We start from the raw sequence: 20,615 nt of genomic DNA, 5'->3' as shown, positions 1-20,615 counted from the left end.
CTTGTCTTCCTCTCCTGGCCACTGCTCAGTAGAGACAAAGAATGAGTTGACAGGGATGAATCTGCTTTTCGATGGATTTGGGTTAATTTTTGTATATTCCATTTTAAGTTCAAAAGCATCAACTTCATGTAATTGTGTTGTGTGAAGTCCTGGCCTCTGCAGCAAAGTTTTTAAAGAACAGGCATCCAGTGAAATGTTTATAATCAGCAGGCACCATAGTGAGTCACCAGTATGAGTCACTGACCTAGTTGTAGTTCATGGGATTGTGAAAATGGGGTCAGATTTCCCTCTGCCTCACCGAGGGGGTACACTCAGACTGGCATCTGCACTGTGACAAAGTGAGGATGTGGCCCTGGATGGTGGGTACTAGTAGGATCACAGAGCGTGTCCTCAGAAGTTTCTCCACAAGTTGACATTAAAGGACACGCCATATGAACTTTAAATGAGAGATTGCCACCAGCAGCAACAGAATCTTTACAGTCCTGAGCACACTGACCAGTGTTCTATCACCACCCACGGTGTTAGCCTGATGTTTTCCAAGTTAAGGACAGTTATGAACACAGCCAGAGGGGGCTGTCAGGCAGGTTGTATGGTTGTGGTTCAACCAGCTGTCCATCTACTGAGCTTTTCTTAGTGGTTCCATAGAGTAAGGGAGAGAGCACCCCAGGTCAGCTATCAAAATGGCAGGCTTACCCTTATGTACAGGCCACTTTGTCCCATAGCTATCACTTCCCCTTGTAAATATTTCTGAAATGATGGACAAACATTTTGTCAGATGCAGACATATGTTTGGTGTTGGTAGAAATTTCATGTAAACCAGAAGGTTGTTATGAAGGGTTGATTACATTCTGTTTACTCATATCCAAGCTCATTTCCCACTGGGAGCTGGGTGAAATGTATTTCACAAACACTGTGGAAAGATCACAGCGTTTCAGGCATCTTTCCATGAAGATGTTCAATGAAAAAGAGCAATGTGGAAACTTACAGTGAGAATGTATGCTCTGCACAGGTGATATACCAGAAGCTGCACAGCACTCTGGTGTGGGAGAGAGCCTAAAAAGAGATGAGCCTGGCCAGTACCAAGAGGCTGACAGAAAAGAAGAGACAGTGGAAAAGAAAGGGCTTAGTTGCAAAACCAGTCAAAGGGTGTTATGGTGTGGTGCCCATTCACAGAGCAGCTGCCCTCAGCTTGACCACCAAATTGCTAGACAGTGAACTCAGTGTATCTCACGGATTGGACCAACCAGATGCCATAATAATTAATTCCAACTGTCCAGTAATTGAAAACAGCATAGAGACAGCAATTCTTCGTTGACAACATTAATAAAAAATCATCTTTAGTTGGCAAAGCCTCAGGTTTTATAGTTTTGAATAATGCAAAAAGAAAGAATAAAATTCTGTATTCTAAGATAGGCTTTGCTAGTAGTGTTGCATCTCTCAGAAGGGACTCGTTCAGCAGCCATAATTCTAAAATATCACTTTGAAAGCTGGTGTCTGTGTGTAAGGCAGGGCTTCTTCACAAGAATGTATCTGTCCATTAAGAAGCAATACTTTCAAATCATATTTCACAGATTTTGAAATTTTATAAAGGATTGCCAAAAACATAGGAGTACTTTGCTTCTTTTGTGTCAGTTCTAACTTTACTGCATAACGTAATTATCCTTGAGGTAAGTAATTCTTAGGCTGCTTTTTTCTTATTTAAACGTGATATTTTAATGTGTATTTTTGGCTGAGGCTTTAAATGCCCAAATTGCATTGAAATGCTTTAGGGCCAGAGCACACAGTTCCTGTAAAAACTGTTGCCTCCATCAGTAACTCCAATGCTCAAAAGATCCGAAGTGAAGCTTCTTGTCTGCATATTCCTGTTCTGTTTCTCATTTTATTTGAAGGATGTTAAAAACGAGGAAGGCAAAGATTGTGCTTTTTGATATGCATAATAGTGCATGAAGAGTGCTAGATCTTCCCTTTTTTAGGATGAAAGCCTTTTTGTAAAGCTATATGGCAGTCATTGGCATCTGATCTATAATATTCAGGTCTGTAAATTGACTAGCAAAGTATGGTCCTCAGGATACCACAAGAATTTAATTAAGCAGAGCTACTTTGTTTACATGGTGCAAATGGGAGCAAAATTGACCAGCAGGTGAGACATGACTGAGATTTATGTTTTTCATCAGAAAAATAATACAATAATACTATCACTTCTAAGACTTTATATATATTTTTAAGAACACTATCACTTCTATGATTTTTTATGTCATTAATTGTAGATAGTTTAAGAAATTGTTCATTAAAGAGTTCACATATAATTCTTGCAATTACACTCTTTTATCTTGCCTAGCGCTTTAAATGGAAATCTCAGAACATGGTTTTTCAGTTCTTTGTTTGCCAGAAGGAAGTAGGGAAATCAAACAGATAAATAATTAAGGCATTGACTTTAATGGGGGCTTAGGAGTTTAATTGTTTGGGTTTTTTCAGTACAATTTACGCATGGTGTTATAAAAAAAACCCCAAGAACAAATCAGCCAAAACCAACCAAAAAAAAAAAAACCAAAACAAACAAACCAACCATCTAGCATTTAGTGTCTTTAATGCAATAACAAACATTTCTACAGTTCAGCACTTGTGAGCAACCCTAGAATAGCAAACCTGTACAAACAACTCAGATCTTCTGAGAAACTTTGAAGTAAAAAGTTATTTTGTGCAAAACTCAGCACTTTGTGACCATTCAGATAACGGCAAACCAATGTTCTCGTCTCAGCACTTGCCTGCTCTTCTGCAATAATATGCCAGTGTGAATGTATGACAGGAAAAAAAAAAAACAAAAAACAAAAACCCAAACACTTAAAAGATTTATTTTCCAAGTTCATACAGAGCAAGTAAAAATAGATTTGGTCATTTATAAATGCATTTTATTATATACAGAATGAAATGCAAAAGGTTATACCTAGGATTTTGAAATGCTGGAATATTTGTAGTTAGTACAGGAAAATGTGATTTTTTTTTTCCTCCTTACCAGAATCCTGAGACAACATTAAATAAAGAAGGGTGAGCTAGGCTGGGATAACTGACAAGCTGAGATTAAGAGTTTGTTCCTTTTCACAGCAACTTCAGTGATTCTACTGTTCACCCTGGTGCTTCCAGGGTGCCTTTCTGGCTTTTAGCTGTGTGCTGCAGGAAACCATTTCCGTGTGTGCTGCAGCTGTAGCAGTGTGGCAGGGACAGCTGGACAAACTGCTTCAGTCTACAGAGCTGGCTTCCATCCCCATTCTCTTCCTGGCCTGAAACATGACTGCCCTTTTCCCATATTCAGTCTCCCTATTTCTGACTCATTCGCTGTTTCTTTTTATATGCAGAAAGGAATTGTGCAGGAGAGGTCAGAGCTGCTTCTGCAACTTCGTGCTGCTCACACAAAGGCCGTCTCTGGATACCTCTCACTCACACAGTGCTCTGCAGATCTGGGGGCCCAAAGTATCTGGCTCACAGCAGACTTTTTTCCCACAATATTCAGCTCTTCTGTATGTCTCATCTCCTGGTGGCACTGGAGGAGGGGAGGGAGAACAGAGCAGCTAGATTAGCATTTGTCACGTGGCGACAAAAATAGCAAATCACCATTATAATTTTGGCCTGAGTTATATGAGATTAGAGGATTTTTTCATGATGCTTATGAAAGTGACCTTTAAAAATGTTTTGTGGTCAAATAAACATGAAACTTATGGAAAAGGAAAGTCCAATTGTGTACAGAATGTTCTCAGCTCTTGCATAGAACTGGGAATCTAACAATTAGATTACTAATGAACCATCATCGTCAGAGCATGTTTCACAAACTGAAGTTAGTCTATAGAGTACTTATCAGGGATTTAATCAGAAAAAGCCTGGAAATTCATCTGGGGCACAAGCAGCCTTTGTTCAGCAAACTGCTGACATGTTCCTTCAGGCAAATTTTTCCTTTGGCTGGATTAGTTAAGCAAATAACTATGCAGAGTGCTTAGTCCTGGGTTTGCAATTCTGAAGGAAATTTATCTCCTTTACAGGTGCACTGCACATATGAGTATGTCAAAGCAAGGTCAAAGTCACAGTCTTTGGGACTATGTCTTGATTCAGTAAAGCTCAGGTCCTTTGAAACAAAGGAGAACTCTGGTTCTGAGTTAGCAGCACTGCTGGTGGTCATCACCACCTGGTTAAGGAACACTTTCGATACCACTGAAGTCCAGTTCATATTTTTGTGCCCTGTGAAATAAGGAGTCCTGTAATAGTAAAAGATATAATTTATGATTTAGAAATCCATCAATTGAGAGAAAGAGGACTCTGTGTGTACAAGTGCTTGGTAGTGAGCTAGCTCCTGTGCAGCCAGAGTTAAAAAAGCCAAACACTTTTCTTGGGGTAATGTAATTCTCTCTGTATGCCTTCTGGGAGTTTGCAAGGGAATGTCAACATTAGTACAGATGATGCAGACATTCTCCTGAAATACCTTATTATGTTATTAGCACTACCTGAGAGATCAGTTTTGTCCAAAGGTGTCCAGTGGTGTCTTCACCTAAGTCTAAAGTACAGTCCACAAGTATTTGGTAAATGGTTAAAATGTTTTTCTTTCTTGGCTAAAATCCATATTTTGATTTAACCCAAGATGCTGTATTAATTTTTTAATGACTGCCACTCTACTATAGAAACTTTTTCAATGAGGTACCAACTGTGTACTCTTTTTCTGAAAGTGTCCTGCCTGCTTGATTTTTTTTCTCACGTTTCACAGACTCATTAACTCAATCCCACCTCCTTTGCCATTAAGAAATTTGAATTGCCATTCTGTGACCACTGCAGACTTGCCTGCAGCTGCTTTTGGACTTTGGCAACACCCAGTTGTTGTTCATAGGCCTGAGTGATGCTCGACTTGACTGGGCCTGTGTCTTGTTCTGCAACATGTAAGTTGTGCTTGTGTTGTGCAGTTCATTGCCCCACTTACTTCCCCTGAATTCCCTTCCCTGTTGCCTTTTGGGGCTTAGAGTGGCAGAGCTGAAGTCAATGAGACTAAGGAAGGAACTGGTCATGTCTGCCTTTCCTGTTGAGCTTTTTCCTTTTTACAGTTTTAGTAGCCCTATTAACACATTTAGGAAAGCTGGGGAGCCTTTGCTCCCACAGAATACCTGCATACACTGTAGTGGAGATGTCTCCTAACACCCCTTCCCTGTGGGCAGAATGGAAATGTGAAAGCATGCCTGGGTCTTACGAGGGGCATCACAGGTCAAAGTCCACATAAAGGTAGACAGGGGATAGACATGCCAGATCTTTCAGAAACCATTTTGAAAATTATGAGCAAAATGGGAAAGCGAACAATAGGATGATGAGTACATACTAATGCACACAGGTGAGAGGAATTAACAAAAAGCCAGGGTGAGCTTCCGGGAAGGACTACTCAAAGGCTCTGTGTGAGGGCTGAAGAGGTTTGGGAATCTGGAGATATCCTGAGAGCATGAACAGAGGGAAGTGTAGATCATGTCTTCAATTAAGGCTGGAAGGACTGGGAGCTCTTTGGAAAGTAAATAGGCTGTGATGGAAGCAGGGTTTGGTGTTGCATATATGAAATAGGACAGAGGTTTGCTGAAAGCTGCTCGAGCAATTTTGGATGTAAACACACCAGCCAGCCCCCTGAGGAGAATGTGGAGAGACAGGGGTCTGCCGCTCCCACAGTTAGTAGGATTACTCATCGAAAAGAGAAATGGCCTTATCCTGTTTTGCTCTACAGACACTTCAGTACATTTCTCCAGTGTATTATACCACGAGTACTCTGCCTTTCAGGAGCTCCCATGTCCTTCTCAGTTGTATGGAAGGATCATGCAAACATGATGGCTGAAGGGAAAAGGACAAATGAGCTGGGATTCACAGCCAAAAGAGCAGAAGCCCACCTTCCTCTATTTCTGTGTCATATCTTACTCTTTTACACCTGCTTTTCAATGGTTCTGTTTCCTACTGAATGTTACCTCTTCTACCTTTTAGCAGATCTCTCTCAGATGGCCACATTGCTCAGTCTGTTTGGCCAAGCTGATATTTGAGAGTGGCAACATCCAAGCCAGCACTTTTAACATAAGTTACTCACTATGTTTTGCTGTATCTCTGTGATGAGAACTGAGATTACGGGGTTGTGGGAGAGAAGAAAATGGCAACAAAATGGAAACTACACAGAATTCCCACCTTCTTTCTGGAAACGACTTGACAACCTGTTGAGATTGTAGCTCTTCTTCCAGCTCTGGCTGTCTGTGGAATGCAACCCAGCAAAGAGAAGGTAGTTGTGACTTTTTTTTGTCTATCTGCCTTGTGTCCTCAAATCTTGCTAAAGGAGAAGCCTTATAATCTGCTTGCTCTTTGCAGTGTAGGGTGTTGCAGCTCTTTGGAGAACATTTGTATCTTTCCCTTGGTTATTGGAGGTTTCTTGGCTCTTTGGTTGAGAAAAGCTCAAAGGAGCAGATGTGTTAAGGTGGGTGTCATTCTTTCTTTTAACGCACTGGCTTTTCTAACCCGAAAGAAAAACTGTTGACGACTGGCCTTCTTGTTAAACAAGAGACAGTGTGAGACAGTAGAAGCTGTCTGGCTTGACTCATGGGTTTGACAGAAGAGTTAGTAAGTTTACCTGAGGACATTCTGAAACATCATGAGACTGGTAGTAGCTAAATATAAGGCAAGTCTGTTGGTGCCACCCTGGGAAACAGAACTCATGGGTGTGTGGCACAGAGACAGCAGAGCCTGCTGTGCAGAGGCAGACAGACTGCCCCACTGACCTCTTGCAAGGTATCAAGGCAGTCAGACTCACAGTTGTAGAGCTGTGACTGAAGCTAATAATATCCAGTACCTGTAGGACATTAGGAAGGGAAGAAGAAAATATAAAAAGATGCAATAATTAATAGGACTAAGAGTACAGATAGTTAAAAACTGAGAGTTTCAAGGGATTCCAGATGCTAGGATTTTGCATCTTTGAACCTGGAAAGATTCTCACCTAAACTAAACATCCATCAGAATAGCCAGAAAACAGACATCTGCTGCTTTTCTTTTGGCTACATATTGATTTGAATTGCTACCCTATAACAACTACGCTGTAATACACACAGGCCCAGATGTTTTCTGACAATAAAAGTGTAGCTTGCTAACGCTTAAGGAGGAAGGATGCTAGGTCTTCTTCAGGAAGAGAATGGTGTGTCCTCCTCAATGCAGCTGGACAGAGTTAACCAGCCAGAGTATTTGCTGTACAGAATAAGCTAGTCTCGGGACCAAATAGCAGTCCCCAACCCTGGGTACTGTGTTAAGCTTCTCTTTGTTACAGGTATAAGAGATGTGTTCTGATTTTAACCTGCCTCAGATCTGGCTTCCAGTTATGGATGTAGAAGGACTGTGTTTTGGAACTTGACTCTACCCACAGGTAGCTCTCTCTCACGGAATAGTTCAAGAATTTAACTAGACTATCTACCTCTGAAGGTCTTGCCATGTATGTGTACCGCTTGAAGCTTGATGTCTTCTCAAACTGATTCTCAGCTATCAAATCAGGCTACCAGTGCTTCCTTTCACCCACTACTTTCTTTACTTTTTCTTTCTTACCTAGAACCTGAAATATTTGTGGTTTACATTCTTAGGGCACAGCACTTCAGCTTCTCATTAGTACCTCCAAAGCTTAAGGGAAGAAACAGAAACAGGAGCATGTGTGTGGGTACGAGCCATCATCATTGAAGGGTCACGTAGCAAGGTTTCCTCTCTCAATGACTCCAGAAAAGGCATGACCATCACAGCTTGCAGGTGGGACTGTCACCAAAAGAGAATAAGAATTAAATTGTGCCTCATATTTCTAGCACCTAATCACTGAGCCGTATAAAAAGTCACACAGAAAGTAGCTACCATAGTGGAAGTCAAAGCATACTAACTTCCAAAATCTGAAAAACACGGGTTTTATTATTTTTTGGTCCACACTTGAGCTAGGGGAGATATCTTGAAAAGAAGTTAAAAAATCAACTAGGTGTCTCAAGGATCATGTGACATATATTCTCAGCAAGCAGCCAGAGGGTGGGGAAACTCCCAAGTTAGCAATCCCATGAAAATTACCATATTTGATGGCAGCATCCACAGAATGTCCATCTCCCTGTAGAAACTGGTTTTGCTGCTACAAGCACATTCATGTTTAGATCATTATCTACTCAACAGTTCTTGATTCCTTGTACTTCAGAGGAAATGCTGTATCTGTTTTGAAGGTGGATGGCAGAGAATGTGAAGATTGACTTAATATACAGGTAATTTAAAAAGATACTGCACATTTATTTTAAACTAGAACACCAGTAGAGTTCATGTATACCATCTTATGCCAGAATCAGTCTCCCTAGCCCTTTGGAATTTAAAAGAATATTACAGACATTGAAGATAAAATTAAACTCGTCTATAATTTTTCTGTATTTCTATGATAGAAATAAATATTTTTCAAGAACTTATTCAGGACTAGTCATATCTATGGACTTTTCTTTCTCTCCAAATCTTGTTATGTGAATAACAGTCCCAAGTCTTTCTGTTCTGGGTACAAACATGTTTCAAAGGTGTTTTCAGCCTATAGTTCCAGGCATAGCTGTTTTTCCAGCTTCATTCTGTCTGACCACTTCCAAACAACTTGTTTAGACAAGAGTTGTAATTTTTTGTTAGTACAAAGACCCAGAAAAATTTACTTATACATCTAGAGGACAGGAGTCACAGAGGAAGGACAAAATAATAAAAGGCCAGCAGGTAAATTATTCTAATAAGTGCTTACCACCTTCCTTTGCACTGAAGCAGACATTTACACAAGTGTCACTACTCACAGGGAAGCAAAATTTCAGCTCTTGTCTCTCCTACTCTGGACAGATCCTCAAAAACTCTATTCATAACTGCATATCCTGTTCCACTGAAAATATGTGAGGCCTTTGACACCTGTTTTCCTACCAATTATGTACCTTTTTTCAGATACATATACGAAACATCATTAGATGTAACTCTTAGCCCTCCAGAAGCAATGCAGTAGCCATCAAATAAACAAGGCAGCCAGATAATGATCACTGATAGCACCCAGGTGCTTCACAGGGAAGTTGCAGCAAGGTTTATTATCTCTTGCATTATCTTTAAGGTTTTGCCTGGAGGCCAGTGCTGAAATCAGACTTCCAACCTGCCAGAAAATTCAAAAGTACTTGCTAAGTCACCCTCCCTGCCCTGAAGACTTTGTATTCTAAAAAGTCCCTTTTCTATAGATAGAAAGGTGATGCATAAACCAAATCTAGACTCACATTTTGCAGCAGGTTGACACTGATTTTCTTGATGTCTTACTGTGAGAGAATCAGGAGTGTTTTCTGGGAATGTCCTAAGTTTCAGCACTGTGTCTTTCTCACCAACCTCTTTTACAGAAAGTCATAGAACAGTGTGTGACTGAAGGATTTAAGTCACCCTATTCAGTGGAAGCACTAATGGTTATGAAAAACATCCAAAATTGCAGATAAAATGGATATGCAAAACCCCACTCAGTTCCTATAAAAATGAATATTCTACCAAACATCACGTTTTCAACAGAGATTTTCAACAGAGATCAGATTTGGGCTGGTTCTGTGTTTTCATTCTTTTCTCTTTTTCTCTTTTTTTTTTTTTTTTTTTTTTTTTTTTTTTTTTTTTTTTTTTTTAAGTCTTCTCATGGAAAACTGTACCATTTATTTCATCTGTGTGAGAAAGGGCAGGATGTTTTGCTGGTTATTTCATCATGTGTGAAAAATAAAATGTTGCCAAAGCCTACATTGAACATACTTCCTTAAGAAAAGCAGGTTAAATTACAATAAGCCTCCAGGGGTTTTAGTCACTGTAGAAAAGTCAATCTGTAGTTTCTACTATACCAGCAGGTTGGAATGCCCATACTTGCCCTGAATATCACTTCTCTCTTATGCCGGCCTCTGAATTTTAACATACTAATGTCTAAATACAATTTGTTTCTATATGTGAGATTTTGGAAATACATATAAAATCCTTTGAGACAACATTTTATCTTTGTCTCTACATATATCTAAGCTTGAGCCAGAATTCCTTAAATCTGAAATATCTGTACATGAAAGGAATACTGTTGGATCTGGAAAAATGCAGAAGTCTGGTAGTATCTCAATTAGTTCTCATATCTTTGTGTTGCTGGGACATGAAACATGAAATGGCACTTAAAACAAGAAGCTGGGCAATTAAAGGTGATCCGTGTTTGCTGCTGAAGTTGTTTAAAGCTTTTATCAACTCTCTGAATGCCTGTTTAAGAGATGTAACTGCCCACCTTGCAGTCAATGGTATGTTGTTCTCAGTAAACGTACTTAGCATAGAAGAAGGGTGCTTGCTTCTGCACACATTCCTATGAATCATCCACATGATTTCACAGCAGATTTTCATGAAGCACCTGCATGAAAAAGGGTTGTTAGAATCAGTCTTTAATTCCTCCATGTATTTTCATATTTTTTAGGATTTTGCAGGGTGAAAAACGCTCTAAAAAGATAAATATAAGTAAGTCATCAGCAGTGAAATGTGGCAGTTGCAAGTTTTATTATTTGAATGTTGACAGGTCATTTCCCCTTTGCCTCTTGCATAGACTGTAATACTATCACCAGTCAGCACCAGCCATCTGGCTTGTCAGCAGAAGGGCAGGGAAATCACACACTAGGCAGGGAAAGCTGCTTCTTTTCTTTCCCAGGGAAGTCCATGACAGGAAATAAAGGAAGAAATTATAAACTATGATCAAATAAGATAGAATTGTCCACTCAGGAATTTTGTTCTCCTTTCATTGGGTGATGAGAACAAATGCTCAATGTTTAGCCTGCTCTGACCTCGAGAAAGCCAAGTCAGTACTCTGAGCACTGGGACTTTAATGGTGACTAAACGAAAATGCAGAGAGTGGTTATGTTCCAAGGGGAGGATGAGTGGAGTAGGTTGGGGATGGACGACACTTCTACCAGCTGGGAATACACTATTGAAGAATCCATCTTTGCAGAAAAATATATTGGCTAGAAATTTGGTGTTTTTCTTGGTGCATGTCAGTCTGACCTATGAAACAAGGTGCAGCACTGCAAGAACACAAATATGTCACCAGACCTCAACAAAGCCCTTAATTATACGGTGGTTAAGGAATTACTGCATTGCTAGGAGCATGAAATGCTCAGTAATATCCCACAGCTGTCTGAAGAAACCTTTGTGCTGCTGCCAAATAGTTTGTGGGGACATTAAAACAAATAGTGAATTCTCAGCAAAAAAATCAGACTGAGCTCCTTTACTTACAGAGAACAGCAGTGTTTCTGGGCTCCAAATCTGGGCAATCCTGCCTTGGTGCTTATGCCAGTAAGAAAAATGGGCTCTTTAATCTTTTCTCTGTTCCAGCTTTTGAAGGGATGTTGATACCGCTTTTATCCCCTGCTTTTTTGGGGTGTATCTTGTCAATTTTTCTCCTCACCTTTTCAAATATTGTTAGCACACTAGAGTCCTTTTAGACAAACATCAGCAGCTGGAATGCAGACCCTAAGGGTGTGATGACTTACCAGATGCAAGGAATACATCCTCATTGGATGTGATTTTACAATTTTGTTAAAAGCTTGAAACTAGTGGAGACATGCAAGCTTGTGACATGCGAACAATATTTTGAAACCTAAGTTTTTAATACCATGAAACCTGTTATTTCTGGCCTGGTCAGTGTAGAATGGGAAGGTCTTAGGGGTATGGAATGAAGAGAGTTACTTTTGGAAACAAAGTTGAAGAGTTCTGGTAGTTAATCTAAAAAAGAAACATCAAACTAAGTAGAAAAATGTTATTGTGTAGATCTGAATTATTTGCTGCCATCTTCTTTTGTTGCTTTAGGTGAGTCAGAATTTTTTGGTTTCTTACTGACATACCCATTTAGTGGACTATAAACTTTAGTTACTGCCTAGACATGCTGTGCATTTTGACTAATGACTATGTGAGAAGCAAGCTGCTGTCCAAGATAGAAGATCTTACAGATATGCAAAGTCAAAGTGTTTTTACAGATGAGAGTGTGAACATCCACAGTACTATGGCTTAGTTTTGTTCCCTTTGTAAATCTTTTCAACAGATATGCAGATCTCCAGTCAGCCATTCTCTGAAATAATTCAGAACTAAATCTAGCAATTAAGGGGCCAAATTTTATAATGAAATATCCTGACACTTCTGCAAACAGCGCTATCAATTACTAAGCATCAGTCCTAGGAAGGTAGGGTGGCCTTTCCTGAAAAAAAAAAAAAAAAAAAAAAAAAAAAAAAAAAAAAAAGAGAGAAAAGAGAGAGAGAGAGGGAGAGAGAGAGAGAAGAGCTCTTCAGGGCAAGACTCTTGTAGGAAAATAGGATTTGATTATGTGCCTCTATCCCATTTTGGCTCCATAAAGTCTTTTTCAGGCCTGCCACTCCTTGCTGACACATTACCAGGTCACCTCCGCTTCCGTCCTTTTGCTCTCTTTTTCCCAGGCAGGCCATCCGCCAGGTCTATTTGGCCAAGTGCCATCCAGTGAGCCTAAGGAGGTCTCCTCTGCAGACCAGGATTATTCTTCAGACCAGATACAAATCTATTAAAGCTGTGGGATTTTTTTAACTGCTTTTATGGGCCATCAATACTATACTTGTTCATATCCTTTTGAGGAACAATACATATGGCTTCTTGTGAGTCAGAAGGAATTTTCTTGGCAACCAACAATGTGCAGGAGGTGAATTTGCCAAACCCTAATTTATTCAGTGTCCTTCTGTCTCTGGGGCGTTTTAATCTCTTCAGCCATGAGGTTCTTGAAGTATTTGTGTCAGGCAGCCACTCTCATTGCACAGGAAGATGGCTTTTCTGCCTGCCAGTTCTCAGTGCATTTCCTGCTTAATTCTCTGTCACTGCTTACAGAAATAATCGAAGTGTCCTTACCTTGCCTGCATATGTTTATGTTGTCTATGGCATGAGTACTGATAAGAAAAGAAGTATCAAAATGCAGATGTGTCTTTGGAAATTCTTCCAAGTTTTCAAATACCTTTGCCTTCAGTTTGTTTTCTATCAAGTTTTTGCATGAGTTCCCAAGGGAACAGTAGGAGTTGGTGTCACCTTATAACGTGACTGACAATGACACTCTCAGCAGCTGGGAATGAACAGCATGGTGAATGTCTGGTTTTAGGAAGAAATGGTTCCTTGTTTCCTTTCACACTGCCTTCCAACAGGATGATCTTACTTTCCTTCATTGTATTTATTAATTACTGACATCCTTTATAGGATGGCTTATCTCCTTCCTCCCTTGAATAATGTTTAACCTTCAAGAAGCTAGTTTCTTGCAAATTGGGAAGTACACTTCTTTTCAGGACATCATGAATGTAGAGTAGCAGTGTATCATAATACGCTGACTACCTTGGAATTCTCATTCTGTTCTGTGGATGGAAACCAACCAGAGCAGTTCAACTCCCACCTGCTGGAAAGAATGTTGGTGGGGCATATAATTGATTCTATTCCTGCAAACTGTTGATGCAGAAATTCAGACACATCACCACTCTTTGTGCTTTAACAGGTCTGAAATTGAAATTTGACCCTGAATGTTGTAAGGGACAGATATCTCTAATGAGAAAAGCAATGAATGATTCCTTTTATTCTGCAGAAACTAAGAAGTTCTGGCTGCAGCCCAGGCTAGCTCTGTTAGCACTTCTGTGCTCCACTGTCAGTGTAAAGGTGAACACGTTTGAAGGTGCTGATTCACATGCTATGTGATATTGCATTACAGTTTTGTTACTGACAATGGCTTGGGTAAGTGATTCTAAAGAAACCACAATCCCCTGTGCTCAATGGGTCAGCTACTTCAAGCTTTATTTACTTAATTAATTTGTCCTTAAACTTATTTTCAGGCCTTGTGTTTGTGGTGAGGGTTAGTGCATTCCTATAGAATTAAGGAAAGGTTATGGGCTGCTGTAAAAAAGTTGCATTTAGGAGCCACTTTAGTGTGATCAATTAATTTTTCATACCGTATCAGCCTTTGAGAAGGAATCCCTACTTATTTGACACATGGATCATACTCTTAAAACAAGTGAATAATTGAAATTCTTCAATGTGTAATGAATTGTGAGGGATTTTTCAGTTCTATTTTCTTTTCCTAAGGCAGAAATGCCTTACAACATGGGCATGTGAAGAATGTGTTCACTGCATTCAACCACTTTAAATTTATGGTGCTTCACTTTATTGCAAGGTATCTGTATTGGAGAAGGTCGGTAACCAGAAGGGTACAATTAGCTTACCTTAATGATGAACCCACAGAATAAAGCTGCTGCAGCTGCAAGTGTAAATGGATTAAGCCACTTTAAATCTGATTTATACAAAATTAGCTTATAGCTACAAGTAGCAGTTTAGCCTATGGTTAGACAAAACACAGGGACACAGATCCTATTGGTAACCTCAGAGTGAACATCAAAAATTACCCTTCAAGCTTCCTGCTTGAACCTATTCATTGCTTACTTGGTACATGGTAATTGGAAAAGCAAGGCAAGTACACACCCCCTGAGTGGTGCTGAGGGAAGGACCTTGTATGCAAAAAGCTACAAGAGAAATATTCTCATTCCTTTCTCAATTCATTAAGCAATGCTGTGCTTTTTGTTGTGTCTGTTTTCATGCTGTCTCATTTATCAGTGAGGGGTTTTCCTTCTCTTCAAGCTAAAACAAGACTGAGGGAATGCTGAGGAGCTCATAAAAATATTGCTTTTGATCAGCTGGGAAATTCACCGATGCGTAATTAGAAATGATCACCTGCTCGAGTTGCCTGGATAACAAGAGGTCTAGTCCACGACAGAATCTGTTAATACAATTATGTATTTCACATGCTTTTAGCAATGTCATCATAGCCAGATATTTGATCTATCCGATCTGGCATCCTGCCTTTGGACCTGGCTGTTAACTGAGAGTTAGGTGAGCAGCACAGTTTCCAGTCTCTTCTCTCACCCTGAAAATACACATGAGCTGCTTTACTGAGTAGCCAGGTTTGTGCCTTGGAGGGACCGTGGTTTCAGGAGCTGCAAAGCTAAGTTTTAGTACCAGCTCTGTCACTGACTCACACATTGGCTGTAAGAACCTTCACTGCTGTTGGATTATTTAAAATGTCCAGCCCACTCATTTAAAGCTTGTCTTTTCTTTGGATTCTTGGGATCTTTTGTAGAGTTATAATTTATTTGCAGTTCAAATCAAACCTATTCAAATACATATGAATTAATTCCCTGAACATCTTAAAACATGTTCTTTAGCTGCAAGTGTCTGAAAATTCTGTTAATAGTCAGAAAAGTTAGCTGTCTGTCAGGCTTGGGAAATGTCAGTCTGTTGAATTGAAGATCTGCTCCCTGGCTGAACTCTGCTCATGTGCCATGTCATCTGCAGCTTCGCCTCTGGGAGATGAGGATGAAGGCCTAGCATATTGGTGAAGTCTGGAACGAGGCTTCTTTCCTTCCCTTGCATATGGCTGATGAATCTACTAATGCTGTGTGCTACACAGACCAAAAGCTAAAAAAATACAGACATGAGACCACAGGATGCAAGGAAACAAAAAGCAGTAAGCAATAGGTACATCTAGGTGGGCCTGTATGAAGCTGGGCACCCAAGGAGTAGAGGGTATAACACTGTTTGAAGAGATTTGGAGAATTATTGAGGGCACAGTGATTACTGGACGAAAACGATGTATGTCTCCATTGGCATTTACACGACAGAAGCTACTTATGAAAGAAGTGTCACTTAGGAGAATCCCTGGAACAGACTGTTCAGATTGTGTGGTTGTAAATGTGTTTAGGCTGGAAACTGAAATTCTCTGACCATCACAGCTATTGGTCTGGGGCACTTTCCCAAATGATGGAATGAGGCAAAAAGCTTGTTATTGTTTCACAGATAAGGTCAGTCATTTTAAGAAGCAGGATGTTTTGAAGTGGCTTCCTTCAAAATCCAATGCTCAGCATGTCCCCTAATCTGATATTCTTAATATTTGTTCTCTAAAAAATTAAAGCATTACTTTTCTAAGGATCCTTGTACTGAGGTTCTTATATGTTTGCTTTTGAGCATCTGTGTTTGGATAATTTAATCTTTGTTTTCATCTCTGTCACTGGACTTCTTCAAGGAAACCAAAATATTTTGTAGAAAGAAAAACAGTGCTATTAGGCACAGGCTGAAGACATAATAGAAATACACCATCCAGTGTAATCTGCTTTTAATTGGTCATATCATTCAACTGGTCATATCATTCAACTATTGCTAGTTAGAGAAGACACTGGAAACAAAATGTTTGGCCTCAGAAAAACTAAAATGTGTTATAAAAACTTAAATATAGAAAATTGATAAATCAGAATGAAACTAATCATATGGAAAATCTCAGCAAACAATCATCATACAATGGCTGGGATAATTTCAAGTGTGTTAGAGGTACAAATGGGCTTGAAATAACATGGGGCTTTTTGCTTTGAGTTACAGCGTTAATATGATAAAGCTTTGATTCTTTACTGCTGTATTTACCCAAAAGAAAGATAGCTTTTTTAAAGTTAAACTGCTTGGAAAAAGTAATTCTAAATTCTGTCATTCTCCCTTTAGCTTAATGTGGTAATTAATATCTGCTTTTTAAAACAGAGCAACTTTTCAAAAGCTTTCTTTTTTCGTTCAGATTATGTAGTGTTATGTAGAGGCCACAGCACAAAACTATCCTACCATTTTGCTTCTACTTTTCTTTCAAAGTTGGTTTCTTTGTCCTATCCTTAGTTTGTCCTGTGACAACCAGGCTACCTGCCAGTTGTACTGGGCAGTTTTCTGATATCCCTTAAATGCCTCAGCTATTGAATAGCTGTAGGAGTATCAGTTATAGATCATTATGCTAAGGAACTGTACAAACACAAGGAGAGGACCCAATGCTTTGCCTTAAAAGGTACAGGTACCTAATTGGTCAGCTGGTAGCACATTTGTTTTGAATCTTACCTCTGTGCCCGATGGTGACAATGAGTATCTCTTTAGTGAGCCAGTGAAGAGGCTTTTCTGCGTGTCTTTTTTTATTTAGATAGTATATAATGCATTGGCTACAACACTGAGCTACACTTTTGCTTTCTCACCAAGTGTGATTACTGGGATTGCATGACACAAGGCGAGTGTGGTTGGTGTTTGCTGCATTGCTCCATGCCCCTCAGCAAAGGCAGGCCAACGTGGCCCAGATGCCAGCGTGGTGTGCTCATCACCCCAAGCCCTGCCAGAGTCACAGGCAAGGCAGGTTTGTTTCAGACTCTGGGTGAGTCAGGGCTGTGCACACTGCACCTCCACAGACCTCTGCAGAATGGCAGCTGCCTGTGTGTGGTGGGGAGCTGGTGATATGTGTATGTGCTGAAGGCACTCAGCAGTTTCCATTTTAGATTATAGGAAGTTTTAGGGTGCATTTTCCAGATACAGTTGGTTCATTTGTGAGTCCCAGCTTGTCCTGTAAGAGCAGAGTTTCCAGGAAAGTTTTCCATCCAAACAGATTTTTTGATCAATTAATTCACAATGAAGATTAAAGCTGGGTCACCATAGGCACAGAAGTATGAAGGGGCTCCTGCTTACCCAAAGCAGTCAAATAAATGATAATTTTTTTATAATTCCAGTATAAAGAAATATAATAAGGAGACCTTTTTTTTGCACCTTTGACCCCTTTGTGAGAAGGGGAGAGGGGTGCCGGGGAGCAGCAGGGGCGGGTGCCCGCCGGGGAAGATGAGCTGTGCCCACGCCAGCTGGAGCGCAGTCGGTGAGCGGGGCAGGCACAGTGCCGGCATCCAGCCCCAGCCCGCACAGCTGCCAGCTGAGCACGGAGTGGCACGGCCCAGGTCACGCCAGGAGGGCAGAGACCAGGCATGTTCACATCCTCGACACAGCCTGGGCAAGGATCGAGGCTCGGGGTCTTCTCTTCAGCACCACTCCTCAGCTGTTTGCCTGGGATAAAAGGGCAGGTCCCAGTTTCCTAATCTGAAGCCAGATTACAGTCGAACACTATCAGGACAGACCTGGAGTACAGACACAGAAACCCTGGGGCAGGGGAGGTACCGCCAGGGCTCCGGCAGGTAGAACTTGCAGTGTCGCTCTGGCTCCAGGGACTGGATGGTGAAGGTACGGACTTGCCTCCGTTTGCTCAGACCTGTTTCCAGTTGTTTATGCAAGAAAATCTGAAGCGCCTGTTTATTTGCAGACGTTGTTCGTATCAGTAAGGTATGGCTTTGGCTTTGATTTTAACAAGGTATGTAAGTGCAAGTGTTTGGGGTTTTCACTTAGTTGTCAAATTAACAGTTCAAAAGCCAAAATCTTTAGAAAAGGTTAAATTACCAAATTGCCTATTCCTGACGTGCGAGGTGGACAGCATTTAATCATATCTACTATTTACATAACATTGTTCAGACAAATGATAGGGAGAGATATCATTATTATGCAATATATAATCCAGAGGAGGAAAACGGGTCTCAGTGAGGTCAAACAAGAAGTGGACCAGCATGTGTGAGGCCAGTCTTCCAAGAATTAATATTTGGCACATGGAAACAACTAAGGGTCTCTTAATTTTATTTTTCCCCAGAGTTACCGAACATCCACAGCTTGCTTTGATATTACCAGGGCCTCAAGCATTTCTGAAAATTAGTTCATATTTGTCACCCACTTCTACTTCTAAATAGATATGGTAACTTCTGGTGCTGCAGTTTGAGCCAAGGGACTGGCATACAGAGAATTCACACCTAGCTCTTCTAGAGGATTAGAAACTGGGATCCATGACTGAAAATCATGTTTACAACCACATTTATTGTAAAGTTTCTGGGTGTCTGGGTGTGCCAGGATGAGAGCAGTAGCTTTGCTCCATTACTGTGTTTGAATCTGCCAGTTTATACTGGTTGCCTTGCTAATGTTTTTTTCTTCATTTTCTGATTTTTCCAGCTCACAGCTGCGAAAGAAAAGCTGTCTGGGGAGTCTATACAATACAGCTTTGCTGAGGTAAATCTTCTTAACCCTCTGACATGTCATTCTCATTTGGCTCATCTCTTGCTAGCGAAAGACGCGCACTGCATTTGGGGCTGAGACTCTACACAAGCCCCAGGAAGAAGCCCACACTCTTGGGTTCCAAGGGGCTGGATGAAGCAGACTGCACCATTTCCCATCACACAGGAGCACCCAGCTGTAACCAGCACCCACACTGCACCTCCAACCCACTTCTAGGTGAGCCAATGTCACAGAATACCACTTGCCTAGCAGAGTGAAGCAAAGAATTTCCCTCATACATCACCAGCTGAGACCAGGGACTGAAACACCTCTTGGGAACAGCCTCCAGCTGGACATAAGCCTGGAACTGGAGTGTTCCCAAATCTTTGAGGAACCCCTCTGTGCCCTCAACCAAGGTGCCTTGCTGACTACCCATTTCTAACCCAAGTACTATGTTACTAATTTCCAAGACAGTTCTCCTTGACCACATAACTTGTGTCAAATTGGATATTCAGTGCTGCTTTTACAATAAGAATTAGTTAATTAATATCACCATAGCTCCGTGGCTATAGCTGGCTGCTTTCTGTAGGGTCTTCTAAGGAAGGGCTTAGGCTTCTGTGGATATAGATCCAAGATAAGCAGTGAATCAAGCTCACTTCTTTGGCTGGGCAGGACATGTCTAAGATCCTTCCTTTCCTTCGTCACTCCCCAGGATACTGACAGAATTTTGCAGAGAAGCCTGCAGAGCACATTGTGAACTAGATCAGCTGCACAACAGAGCTTATTAGTGCAGCTTGCCAGTCTCTTCCAAATATCACAGTTGTCTTCACATTTTGAAAAGCAATTAAAATCAACAGCACATAACAGATTACAGCTGTAGTAAACATTTCCCTTGGCCGTGGCCAACAGCCCTGGGAACTCTAAACTGCAAACAACAGCCCCTCCTCCTGTTCGCAATGGGGATGCACATTTAGGTTCAACTCTGCAAAAACTGGTTTTCTCCCAAATTTTTGTTTGTCCTTTGTAAGCCACCTGGGGAGCCATAACCTCCAGAATATTACATTTAGAAAAATTAAGTTCCCCGAGCAAACTGGGGCTCATTATTCTGGAGTTTATTAAAAACATAGACCCTAGTAGAAACATATTAATCATGGATTGCTGAGAGGGATGCACACCCACATAGTATTCATTTCTCACTGGCTACAGGTTTATCTGGTTAATCCCACACATTGATATTCATTAGCTAAATGAATACACCCACAGCCAAACAGCATGAGTTTGCGGGGTTGTTAGTTGGCATAACTTCAGTGACTGTTAACAAGCCTTCATTCTTTATATACCAGTTGTCAGTCAGAGCCCTGTTTGTGATTTATAGGAGAGATAACTGCTACCACATCTTGCAAATAAAGAGGTGAAAGGAAAAAACATAGGGCTTGTCTGAGGCTACTGTGGAGCCAGAGACTTAAAATATGACAGCTCCAGGTCTATATTTGCAAATGTAAATTGTCTGATGGCATTGACCTTTTCCGACTGGTCACAATTCCTGTGAGGTGCCTTAGGTCACAAACAGAGCCTGTATTTGAAAATTATTTTTCAAGAATGATGAGCTCTCAGAGTCTGTGTTGATTTTAGGCTAGATGTTGCCACAGAAATGT

General features: G+C 40.7%; 1 long non-coding RNA gene across 3 annotated transcripts in view; it reads right to left on the bottom strand.

Moving 5' to 3' along the window:
- Positions 1–2,451: 2,451 nt before the first annotated feature.
- The window catches only part of LOC136294054 (uncharacterized), a 32,706-nt gene continuing 14,542 nt past the window's right edge, over positions 2,452–20,615 (bottom strand). The window contains exons 2-6 of one of the 3 annotated variants that reach the window (XR_010722293.1): positions 10,289–10,408; positions 8,077–8,211; positions 7,643–7,779; positions 6,184–6,838; positions 2,452–3,538 (exon numbers count right to left, since the gene is read on the bottom strand). This is a non-coding gene — a long non-coding RNA (uncharacterized lncRNA). The remainder of the gene's footprint in view (positions 3,539–6,183; positions 6,839–7,642; positions 7,780–8,076; positions 8,212–10,288; positions 10,409–20,615) is intronic. The other 2 variants (XR_010722295.1, XR_010722294.1) reach the window with 2 other exon arrangements.

This window comes from Chamaea fasciata, unplaced genomic scaffold, assembly GCF_029207755.1.
Source record: "Chamaea fasciata isolate MVZ Bird 193981 ecotype frontalis unplaced genomic scaffold, bChaFas1.0.hap1 SCAF_9, whole genome shotgun sequence".
NCBI classification, from domain to species: Eukaryota; Metazoa; Chordata; class Aves; order Passeriformes; family Sylviidae; genus Chamaea; species Chamaea fasciata.
Note: the sequence above shows the minus strand (reverse complement) of the source record. Positions and strands in the feature narration are given on the sequence as shown.